Source organism: Panicum virgatum, chromosome 9N (genome assembly GCF_016808335.1).
Source record: "Panicum virgatum strain AP13 chromosome 9N, P.virgatum_v5, whole genome shotgun sequence".
NCBI classification, from domain to species: domain Eukaryota; kingdom Viridiplantae; phylum Streptophyta; class Magnoliopsida; order Poales; family Poaceae; genus Panicum; species Panicum virgatum.
This window is the reverse complement of record NC_053153.1, coordinates 45,072,660-45,085,913: the sequence shown is the minus strand read 5'-3', so window position 1 is coordinate 45,085,913 and position 13,254 is coordinate 45,072,660.

Below are 13,254 nucleotides of genomic sequence, written 5' to 3'. Positions count from 1 at the left end.
CCTACTCCCCGAGGGTAGGTCCGCTACCCTCGAGCGAGGCGGAGTTGCATGGCGCCACTGGAGGCCTCGGCGGCGAGGCCTCGAGCGAGGCAGAGGTCATTCCACGGGTTCGAGGGGGCCTCGGATGGGCTGTATTGTGGAGCTGGGCCGTGAGCCAAGTGTTTATTGGGCCTCACGGGAGCCTGGAGAGGATTCGGGTGCTGTAGGAGAGCTACAAATGCTCCATGGTATCCAGGTGTAGAGTGACGACGGAGTTGTTATCATTGGTGGCTTCTTCCTCTCCAGGATCGCCGTCGAGTAGTCCTTCCCCTTCGGATCGGAGAAAGACTGTTAGCCTTGGTTCGGTGTGACTGTAGAGTCTGACAAGGTGGTTGGCACTGTGGGCCCGATTGCTTTAATTGTGTTTTGCGTTTTTGAGGGCGGTTTGGTCCATAGATTAGGGTGCTCCTAATTATGGTACCCGACAATGTCACAACATGATTTTAGAGTACGTAGAACAACATTACTAACAATTACTTGCATTTAGTTCCATCTAGGTACTAATTCAAAATATTGGTGTTTGCACTTGACAGATTACTTGTATAGCAGATGACCTCATCCGACCACAAAGAATCAAAGCAATTCAAGAATCAATCTGTGGATTCCTCCTAGATGAGGTCATAAATCCAAATAGAGAATTTTATGCGGATCCTAAGATAAGTTTGGGTCGAGCGGATCCGTATAAGGACATCAGCGATGATGAGGCGCCTAAGGACACTTAGTATCTTGTAAAAATTTGTCGGACAAAATTTATGTGCACGACGACTTGTAAATATATTATGAACCCCGAGTTCATTATTAACATATTTATATTGAAAGTACATATAATATTTCAAGTTTATGTAATTATAATAAATGTATTCTATTATATGCTAGATACGAATATATACGAATACGCAGACGTACAAGAATACGAGTATGCAGAATACGCAAACGTATACGAATACGAATTAGTTGAAACCCAAAAAATAAAAAAATAGAAAAAAAAAGACATTTAGTACCGGTCGCCGACCGGTACTAAAGTGTTCCACCTGCCGCGCCTGCGTGGCAGGCACTTTAGTACCGGTCGGTAACACCGACCGGTACTAAAGTGCACCTTTAGTACCAGACGGCTTGACCAGTACTAAGTGGCGGCCCACTTAGTACTGCCTAGGCGGGGTACCGGGCGGGCGCCCGGTAATTATGTGCTTTTTTCCAGCAGTGCAAGCTTTTTTCCAGCAGTGCACTGAATATTTATATTTTGAACTAGTTCTTGTATATCTGAACTGAGTGCTGGTTGGCAGTGTTCAAATCCCACTATAAGCCTTTCACCAGCAAAAATGGAATCAGTGTGGACGGCACCTATTAGCTATTATGAGTTTCTACAACAGACACAAGGGACCGATGATTGAGCTGTTGCAGATATAAGGTACGGTGCAGATATGACTTTCACAAGGCACCTATTATAATCTATTATGAGTTTCTAACTATTTTTCTTGGTGAGTATAAAGTTATTAACTGTGTGCTGCCTGTGAATCGTAGGAGATGTTCAGTTAAGTACATTCACTATCAGAAAATCGAAATTTCATGACGGTGCCTATTTTCATGAGAGGCATGACCAAACCGTCACAAAATTAATTATTTCGTGAAGGTGCTTTAGAACCCGTCACGAAATCGTATTTTCGTGAAGGTGCAACACACACTGTCACGACAATTTACTATTTTCATGATGTACTCCCTCTGTCCCTATATATATGTCGTTCTCACTTCCCAAGGTGAAAGTTTGATTAATTAGAATATTTGAATCTAGTTTTTTAATAAATTTATTTAGAGATATAAATGTTGCACATATTTTCTACAAATCTAGTCAAAGTGGTAGCACGGAAACCAAAAACGACACAATAAGGGACGGAGGGAGTAGTTGTGTAAACCGTCATGAAAATTAGGTGTTCCAATCATGAAAAATGTTTTAGGCCAATCAAATTGTGCCATGTGGCAAATGATCTAAATGAAGAACATATAAAGAGCTAGCTTTCTCTTTATGATCCGGTATTAAAACTTATAACTGGTATTTCTCCATCATTAAGACTCCAAATTTGATTATTTTTCTTTCTATTTTTTTCTAAACTCAGGCACTTTCAATAAATATACTTTTTAATATTAATTGCTATTTATGGTTTTGTTTTTCATATGGCTTGTTTTCTTCCACTTATATAGAGAATAGAATTTTTTTGCATATAGCAATTGCTATTGTAATTTAGCATTTTCTATTATTATTGTAAACATAAGATTGTGTCCAAATTTGAGGTTCATATTTGTATGGAATTGTTGCACTCTTAAACCTGTAAGTCAGAATCGGCCTATTGTCACATCCTCTTCTTAGCGTCCTTCATTATATCAAAGAAATTGGTACACTTCTGGTGTTATTCTCGAATCTGAAGTTCTCACGAATGCTTTGGAATTTGGATGACCCATTGTGATATCTAATAATTCATCTAAGAACATGAACCATACTAACTTGTTCTTATAAATTAGAGATGTGGAACAGTGTTGGGGAAATTGAGCTGGAAAAGAATAGGAGAAACCCAACGCAAGAAGGATCCTCACAAGGGATCAGCGAGCAACAAATCGTTTCCCTTCCCTACATGTGTACCCAAGTTGATTATCTATGTAGTGTACTCGGGGAAGATAACATCACAAGCCGTACTTCCAGACGAGACTAAACATTAGTTTCGCAGCATCCATTGACTCCACATACATGTAAAGGGCATACCCAGTGCCGTAGGCTTCCCGCACTGTGCGGGGTCTGGGGAAGGGTTGTCTTTAAGCCCCAAGCCTTACCCACACAAATGTGCAGAGGCTGGGGCTCGAACCCGGGACCTTCCGGTTACAGACGGTAGGCTCTACCGCTACACCAGGCCTGCCCTTCTGACTCCACATACATGTTCCTGCCTGAATTACAAGCAAGACGGCATGTTAACAAATGCCCAAGTCTTCTCTGGCAGATGACCTAATAAGGTGTTCCAGGTTCAGATCAAAAGTAAATACGGTAGGCTCAACTCAGACAGCACGCTACAGATACATGAGCAAGGCATCCGTAAGCAAAATAGCCTGCTCTGCGGTCTGCCCTGTCCTCCACACTTCGAAGTCCTTGTTGAAGAAGCGACTCCAACTAAACAGACGAGTCAGTGGAAATGGCCCTCTGGTGTTTCCCTGAAGATCAACATAATTCCACAGGGGAGTGTGGGGTGACACTGCATTCATCGCTTCACGCACTGCTGGCTCGTGCTGCTCAAGATCCCCATTTGTGGCTCCAGAGGCATGTATAAGCGAAGCTGACTCGGATTGCTCCATATGAAGATGCCCACCAGTCATAGCCCTCCGAGCACGTGACGCGTTGCCTTCTGTCCTATGTTCAACAATGTGAAGATCCTCATCTCTGTCACTGTCCAGGTAGATAGCTTCTTCAAGGATGTACCACAAGATCAAGTTTCTGAGATCCTTCACATCTGGCACATAGATCCGGTTCTTGTACCACAAGGTACCCTGATCATCCTCTCTAAAATGAGGAGCCTTGCCCTTCTTGAGCAACTCACGGATCTCCTGCACCTTCTCATCTTCCTTCTGATGCTGCCGGATCTCTGCCTCTAGAGTGGGCACTGCCTCGAATGTTGCACTCGAAGTATGATGCAAGAAACCCAGACTCAACTACTCAAACTCCTCACATAACTCTAGAGACATCTAGAAAGCAACGGCCATGTTGACATAGCTTCTTCTGCTCAGAGCATCTGCCACAACATTGGCCTTACCCGGATGATAGTGAATCTCCAGGTCATAATCCTTGACCAGCTCTAACCATCTCCTCTGTCGCATGTTCAGCTCATTCTGCGTGAAAATATACTTGAGGCTCTTGTGATCAGTGTAGATATCACACTGCTGCCCATACAAGTAATGCCTCCATATCTTCAAAGAATGAACAACTGCGGCTAACTCAAGATCATGAGTGGGATATTTCAGCTCATGCCGACGTAACTGCCATGAAGCATAAGCAATCACTCTACCCTCCTGCATCAGAACACAACCAATACCATCCTTCGAAGCATCACAGTACACCGTGAACCTCTTGCTTTGGTCTGGCAGAGTAAGGACTGGCGCCGTAGTCAACCTCTTTTTTTAGTTCATCAAATGCCATCTGACGCTCATCAAATGCCATCTGACGCTCATCAGTCCATATGAATGCTGCATTCTTCTCTAGCAAAGAAGTCAAAGGCTTCGCGATCTTGGAGAAATTCTCAATGAACCTCCGATAATATCCTGCTAAGCCCAAGAATGACCGGACTTCCTTCACCGTCTGCGGTGTCTCTCACTCAAGCACATCCTTAACCTTGCTTGGATCAACTGCAATACCTCCCTTGGAGATGACATGACCGAGGAATGGAACCTCGTCAATCCAGAACTCACACTTGCTGAACTTAGCATACAGCTGATGCTCCCTCAATCTCTGCAACACGAGCCTCAGATGAACTTCATGTTCTGCCTCTTACTTGGAAAAGATCAGAATATCATCAAGGAAGATCACCATGAAGACATCTAGATAATCCATGAAAACCATGTTCATCAAGTGCATGAAGAAAGCCGGGGCATTAGTCAACCCAAAGACATGACCGTGTACTCATACAGCCCGTACTTGCAGGTGAATGCCGTCTTCGGAATATCCTCAGGACGAATCCTCAGCTGAAAATAGCCCGAACGCAGATCAATCTTCGAGAATACACGAGCACCTCGAAGCAGATCAAACAGATCCTCAATACGGGGCAGTGGATGCTTGTTCTTAATGGTAACTGCGTTCAAATCCCGATAATCGATGCACATTCTCTTCGAGCCATCCTTCTTATCTACTAGCAACAATGGAAAAGCCCAAGGAGAAAAGCTACGATGGATATAGCCCTTGGCTAGCAACTCATCAATAGTCTTCTTGACTTCCTCATGCTCTATAGGTGCCATATGGTAGGGCCGCTTTGCAATAGGAGCTGTGCCAGGCAAGAGATCAATAGAAAACTCAATGTCGCGTTCAGGCGGCATACCTGGCAAATCATCCGGGAAAACATCCGGGAATTTAGACACCACGCGAATACCATCCGTGGGTCTAGCCTCCATCTGATGAAGAAACCCCGAGGGCTCTGAAGCACTGACTGTCACCTCTTGGCCATCAGATGCTGACAACTGAACTGCCCGTTGAGCACAATCAATTCTGACTCCCCACTTGGCAAGAGTATCCATTCCCAGAATAACATAAATACCCTTGGTGTCTAGCACCCTCAGATCAGCACTGAACATTGCCCCCCTTATGGCTATATTGACTCGGGGGCAAACAATATGGGATCTCAACTCCCCTCCCGGTGAAGAGATTAGCAGACACTTTTTAATGCAGTGGTAAAGAAACTATGCTGCTCAACATATGACTTTGTGATGAATGAATGAGTAGCACCAGTATCGAAAAGCACTGTAGTTGGATGGGAGTTGACCATGAACGTACCAATAACCACGTTAGGAGCCTCGGCCGCTGACTCGGACGTCACGTGGTTCACTCTGCCCTGTGCTGGCGTCCTGGGCTTAGCTGGGCGCCCCTGCTGTCCTGCCTGCGCCTTCCGGGGGCAAGAGTTGGCGTAGTGCCCCGGCTGGCCATAGTGATAGCTGGGCTGCTGGGCCGCGGGGAAAGGAATTGGGCCGCCAGGTTTGGGCTGCCTGGGTTGGGCTACTGAGATTTGGGCCGGATTGGGTTTTCATCTGGGTTTTCTAATTCCTTTCCTCTGTTCTATTCAAGCCAAAACTCAAATCTATTTGAATTCAAATTGAATTTTAATTCAACTCCTATGCATTCAAACAAAATAAAGCCATGCACCAGCATGAATGCAACAACAAGTTTTACGTAGAAAAATTTTAATTACTTGTGAGAGAAAATTAATTTAAATGCAAGTCTAAGCATATAAAACCTTAGAAAATTAAATAAAGCCAATTAAATTTATTATTAAAAGCTGAAATTTAAATTAGGGTGTTGCACATGAGGTGTTGTTAGAGGCTTTGTGGGCATATCGTATTTCGTGTCACGGATCCATCAAGACATCACCATACCATCTGGTCTACGGTCAAGATGCTGTGTTGCCATGGGAGATCACGGCCGGATCAAGGCGTGTTGAGTTTCAGAATGATCTATCGGCTGAAGAGTATGTAGCCTTGATAAGCGATAATGTGGAGGATCTTACATAGCTAAGACTTTGGTCACTTGAGAAGATCAAGAAAAACAAGGCTAAAGTTGCTCGTGCATACAACAAAAAGGTCAAGCCGAAAGAATTCTGGGTTGGAGACCTAGTTTGGGAGGTAGTGCTACCATTGGGAACTAAAGACAGGAAGTATGGTAAGTGGTCTCCTACTTGGCATGGACCGTACAAGGTTGATTAGGTCCTACCTGGAAATGCGTACATGCTTGAAGAATTAGATGGTGTCAAGTTTTCTGTAGCCGTCAATGGCCAACACCTCAAGAAATATTTTCCGAGCTTGTGAGAAGGCGACTCACAAGAGCCGATGAGATCCATCTGGCTGCATTATAAAAGGCCAACACGTTGAGTTGGCCAGTAAAAAAAATGAGATAGGCCAACACGTTGAGTTGGCCAGTAAAAAAAAGGCAAAAGTGAGAGAGTCCAACACGTTGAGTTGGCCAGTAAAAAAAAGCAAAAGTCAGAGAGGCCAACACGTTGAGTTGGCCAGCAAGTAAAAATTATATGAGAAGCAAGGCAGCCGATGTGTAACCATCGACTTAAGATGTTTTTAATAGATACGAGTTTCAGTTTAATAGGCAATATTAAATGTTTTCTGAATTATTCTACTAGTTCAGGAATCCTTCTATGGCATGGATGGCTTCTGCGCGTATGGCGTCGGCTCTTGCTATGACTGCTTCATCGTCTTTGTCATCGCCCGTTACTATCTGTTGACTCAAGGTGTTGATTTCTGCAAACTCTGCCCATATTTGCTCGGTTATTTCTTGCGCTTCTTGCTTGGAGTTTGCAATCGAGGCTTTCTCCTCTTGGATCAGTCTATGTGTGGTGCGGACTTTTTCTTCGAGTTCTGCCAGTTCTTTCTCCAGGAGGCTGAGTCGCCTTGTACTCGCTGAGATATCGGCTTTGGCATCCAGAGTTGCCTTCTTCTGGTTTAGCATCTTGCACTTTTCAGTGATGTCGGCTTTCAGAGGAATTTGAGAATGCCTTAGTTCTATCCTCTGTTGCGCTGCTTTCACCTCTGCCCGAAAGAAGGGAAGATGGCCGGCTGGCCAGAGCTTGATCCGAAGTGACTCTGGAAGCTGGGATTCTATCTGCTCGAGGACTTTCTGTATTTCGCTGGAGTCATCGACCAGGGTACTGATTGGAGCAGATAGCAGATTTTTGATGTGTTGAAGCTGATCCATGAGGTCAATCGGCTGCTGTGGTGGTGGTACCTTCGCTCCAGGGGCGATCAGACCCAATGATGCTGGGTCAAAGGAGAGCAAATCTGAAATATTGAAGCCCTGTGGAGATATCAGAGATAGTTTTGGGAGCAAGGCATATCAACAGAGTTATCGGCTGATTTAGAATTGGCTCATGCAGTGTTACCTGTTGTGAGGAAGAAGCGATGGTCGGTCCGAGTGTGATCGGCTCAGTTGGGGCAACAACGGCGACATCGACTGTTGCAGTTTCTTCACTGCGAATTTCTGCTGGGATGATGGGTGGTTCTCGCTGTTCTTGGACTTCAGTTGTTCCAGTATCGACTTCATGAGCGGCGGTTCTCTGTTGTGATGGGCTTCCAGTGCTAAGGATGTCTTCAGCTGTGTCCTGGAGGAAAGATTACAATCAACCAGAGTACATGTGCAAAAGAAAGGAATTTTTCAGAAAAAGTTTTGGAGAGTGAATTACCTGGTTGGTATTGGATTCTGATCGATCTGAGGGAGGCTGTGCTGTCTTCTTAATGATTCGTCGTGTGAAGATCTTCCTTTTCTTAGTTGGGACTCGGGGGGCAGCACTTCCAGAGATTTGTCTCCGCTTAGAGGCCGACTGGGGTGAGTCTGGCTGAACAGTCATTATTACTTTCTTCATTGGCGGTGATCCTTTGCAGAAAAGAACATCAGGGGTGGTTGGGAGAAAGTGGAATGGCTCCCCGTTACTGGTCATGGGTTCTGGACCATTTTGTTGCTGTAAAAAGGTGAGCAAGGTTTAGAAAGAATAGGTGCCTGGATCCAGTACCTCTGCCTCGAGGATTGTATATTCAGGATCAATTTTTTGCAGTAGAGGGCCTAAAGCTCTTCTGAAAACATGAGTTTTCCACATTCCCCACCATGTGTTAAACCCGGTTGACGAGGGAGTAAAGGATAGATCAGCTGGTATTGGAATGTGGAGATTGTCAAACATGCTGTAGCATCTTGAACTGGTAAGACCGTCAGGTAGATTGGCTCTACTCTCCACCAAGTGGTGAATATGGAAGTGGGGAGGGACTTGTCCTAGGCCGAATTGCCGAGCTGCTATGACTGGTTGATAGGTTTCATAACCTGGTTTGATGATTCTGTTGGAAGTGCTTATGTCGACAGGAAGAAAGCCAGGTCGGATCATTAGAGAATATAGATGCCGAGTGCTATTGTCATCGGCAAAGCTATCTAGCCTGAGGGTAGTTGGGTTCTCAAAGGCTTCAGATTCAGTGAATGGAAAGTAGAGGGGATTCTCTAGGCCTTTGTAGAAAATTCTACACCATTTTGCTGCATCTGTTGAGTTCAGTTTACTGCCAGGGAGGCTGAATAGGGTTTGGCCATAGCTGGTGCATCTAATTGGCTTGCCATTCTCGTCAGGGAAGGAATTCTTGGCTAGGCTTTGAAAGTTTGGAATCTGGTCCTGGAAGTAGAGTTGTGCCCATAACTGAATGAACCACCAAGGACCACCAGTTCTGAGTTTCCTTTGGCTGAGCAAGCTAGTTGTCATGAAATGGAGACATCTGTATGTTTCTCCGAGGAAAAGCGCCTAGGCTGGTGCGGTTGCCATGGGCCATATGGTAAGCCAAAGGAAGATAATTCTTGGTTGGGGCTAAGGAAGGACCATAGAAGATGAAATGTTCTAACCAAAGATTTAGAAAGGCTGTGTGTTCCTTTTTACCTACTGGACCTTTTGTTTTCATGTGCTGGTTCATGTAAGTGCTCCAGTTTGTGCAGTCTGTTTTAGATGAAAGTTTGAAGGGGACTTCTACCATTCTGTGAGCTGCAGAATCAGGGGACCTAATGTCTAGGCCAGTAATCATGGTAACATCCAGCAGAGTAGGGGTCATGGGTCCTTGACCAAAGAGGAAACAGTTCAGAGCGTCGGACCAGAAATAGCCGATGGTCTTCAGAAGATTTTCATCTTTATCTAGGGGGGATAATGATAGACTGAGTGCATTAGCTATGTTCAGTTCTTTCCACAAGGGCATATAGGTTTTTGCTACTCTGCTATACCATATAATCTAGCTTTCAGGTGGATTAGTCCAGGCTCTTAAGCAGTCGGCCCAGGAATTTAAATTGATGTCTTGACTCATGAAAGGGATTCTATTTGCTTCACAGGAGATCAGATCCGTGGGATTTTCATAAGCTCATGGACCAAGACAAAAGGAGTTGAGATTGGAAGGATGCGGCAAAAGGATGTCTGAAGCCTGGAGTTTTAAAAAAATTCAGAAATTTGTATATGGTGTCATATTTCATAGCTTAATTTATTCGGAGGATTGATGAGCTGAAAAAAGTTGAAAGGATGGGCTGAATATTACCTTCAGGCCGAAGATTGCCGTGTCGATGTTTGGAGATCTCGCTATTTGAGCTTCAGAGTCCGCCATGGTTCAGATCTACTAACTTAGGGTTTGGTTGTTTTGCGGGCTCTGGTTCAAGTTTTGGATGCTGTGAGTTTTCGTTCAAACTTATGAAGCGGGATTCTCGAATTGCGCTCGGATTTGGAATATCTGTTTCGAGTTAGGTTCAAAGTGGAGGTGATGTTCTGTTCTTATACTGGTTGCTTCCAATTTTGAATTCCGTCGGCTCTTGGTTATTGGTAAAGCTCGATGTAGTGCCATCGGCTTTTGGAGGGTTGTCCGAGCAAGAAACTAAGAGATGAGGGACTTTATTCATTAAAGGAAAGTCTTTACAAGGGAATCCTTCGGCTCAATCTATGCTACAGTACTACTCCAACAGTACTTCCTACCACCCGTAGGTGCCTAATGCCTACGGCGCTTGGGGTTTCGCGCCGGCACGTCTCCGCCGCTGCTGTCGTCGCCGTCGTCGTCGCTGCCGCTGCTCTCGTCGGCGCTGCTGCCATTGCTGGCTTCGTCGTCGCCACTCCAGCCGCCGCTACCGCCATCATTATTTTCCTTGCTTTCCTCCTCGGAGGAGCCAAGGAACCGGAAGGCCCTTTCGGCCATCGGGTCCTCCTCAACAGAGGAGGAGTCGATTTCTTCTTCCGAGGAGGAGTCGGCTCCGTCTTAGCAGAAGCAATCGTCGCTGTTCTCCTCCGGCTCTTCCTGGAATAGGAGCCGGAGGTCTTCATCGTCGGTCTTGGGTTCGTCATCCTCGGAAACGACTTCGAAGTCGAACTCCTCTACGTCCCAATGCAGAGGAGCAAGTGCCTCGTGCGCCGCTGTCGGATCATACTCCGGCGTCGGTTCCCGGTTCTCGGAGATGGGGTCGAGGGAAGAGGCAGAGTGAGTTGGGCTTAATGAAGAAATTAAAGGAGGCTTACGAATCGGCTCCTGCGTGAGCGTTTGGGCCATGTGGGCCATGTATCTTTAGATTTAGTTCAGTTTGAGTTAGAGATAGAGTCCGATATGGACACGTTAGTTTAGATTGTTGTCCAAGTTTCCGGACTATAAATATGTACTCACTGACATTTGTCAAGAAGAACGTCATCACGTTTTTCAAACAACAACTCTCGGCGCACCGCCACCCCTAATTCTAGGGTTTCGTCCAAGTAAGCGCCATGCTGCCCTGATCGCTTCTTGCGATCAGGGCAGTTTTGTTCTTGATTTTACCTTGATATTACTCGTACTGAAACGTTTTTGATGGCGAGTAGTGCTAGTTATCCTGATTTTCGTAGCATGATTTTTAGTAGATTCATCGTGCTTTTGTTGCTTATCATCTACGAACATCATGTCATCTCTGCGCGATCATGATTTAATCTTATACTAATTCTCGTTGCATGGAATTAGTCGCGTAGAGATGACACTCTGCTCCTTTTTTATCTAGTAGATCTAATCTGTTATGGTTAGTTATTATACTTAAGAATTGGCGTAATATCTGCTAGTTTAGGCCTTGCAAACGAGTTGGACGATCCGGCGATGTATTAGATGCTTTGCCTTGATCTTAATAGGGATTGATCCGGGAATCGGCTTTCGCTTGTTCTTAGGCCTCTTTTCTGGTCAAGGTTTGGTTATCTTTTACGCACGTTAGGCCTAACTACATGTAGGATGTTCCGAATTAGCAGTGAAGCTTTTACCGTCATGGATTAGATTAGCTAGATTTAATTGAAGCCATTTTTGCAGTTATTTGTCTTATCCATTACCATCTGGATATGCAGATCCAATCTGACACCGAGACTCGATCGGCTCTTTAAAGCCGATGCAAGAGTCATCCCGGGGAGCCGACCATGGCTCGGACTAATGTTTACACGTGTCTGTGCTTGTAGGCAAATCGTCGAAGGCATGTTCGCACCCTCCTGATCGGGTATAGATCAGGTGGCACGCCCTGCATCTCCGGAAGCGACGGCGTGTGCCAGGATCTGGGCCGTTGACCGAGGGACCGGTGCCAGCCAGTGCCCCGGCAGCCTCCCGGCTCCTCGTGTTGCCTGTCACTACTCGCCGGTGGGTTTTGACCGACAACAAGCCCGTGGCTCTGTTTGGGGTCGTTCTCAGGCTCTAAATAACCGAGGGTATCTCCGTGAGCCACCTCCGGCCAAACTTGTTCAGTTTGTTGAAGATTCTTGGCTTGAGGCCTTGTAAAATCATGCCGTTGGCGCGCTCCACTTGGCCATTCGTCTGTGGGTGCGCTACAGCCGACCAATCCACGCGTATGTGATAGTTGTCGCAGAATGCCAAGAACTTCTTGCCTGTGAACTGGGTGCCATTGTCGGTGATGATCAAGTTTGGAACCCCGAACCTATAGATGATGTCGGTGAAGAACAGCACGGCTTGCTCAGACTTGATCTTGCCGATGGGTCGAGCCTCGATCCACTTGGAAAACTTGTCGATCGCCACCAACAAGTGGGTGAAGCCCCTGGGCACTTTCTACAAAGGCCCGATGAGGTCCAGCCCCCACACGGCGAACAGCTATGTGATGGGGATGGTTTGCAGAGCGTGAGCCGGGAGGTGTGTCTTCCAGGCGTAGAATCCCTGCCGGAACGCATTGCCCGCGAGGGTCCGAGGCGCCGCGTGGTGACTGCAGATTACGGCGTGGAAGTCCCGGATCAGCTCCTTGCCCTCGGGACTAGGAATGCAGCGCTACAGAACGCCCGAGGGACTGCACTTGTACAGCTCGTCATCGACCAAGACAAAGGACTTGGCCCGCCTGGCAAGGCGCCGCGCCTGAGCGCGGTCCGAGGGTAAGACCCCTCGGATCATCCAGTCGAGGTACTGGGCACGCCAGTCACGTGGAGGTGGGTCCTTGTCAATCTCCATCGCTTCAGCCTCATCTGCTGAGGAGGTCTCGGCTTCTGTGTCCATGGCCTCGGACGCCTCCGTCGAGGCGTCTTCAGCCGAGGGCTCGGCGGTCGCAGCCCACGAGGGTTCGGGTGCCGCTCCGATGGCTTCCGCTAGACTCTTGAAGTCGACGGACGGCTTGGTCCGCCCAGACATGATCTTGGCCAGTTCATCCGCTTCTTCGTTGCACTTGCGCGCGATGTGGTTGAGCTCGAGCCTGTCGAACTTGTATTCGTGGCGACTCACTGCATTGCAGTATGCCTCCATTTTTTCATTGTGGCAGCTGGCCCCTTTCATCACCTAGACGATGATGAGTTGATAGTCTCCCCGGACGTCGAGGCGCTTGATGCCAAGCTCGATGGCAATGCGGAGGCCGCTGAGGAGGACCTCGTACTCCGTCATGTTGTTGGACGTCGGGAAGTGCAAGCATATCACGTAGCGCATGTGCTCCCCGAGGGGTGAGATGAAGAGGAGGCCCGTGCCTGCGCCGGTCTTCATCACTGATCCGTCGAAGTA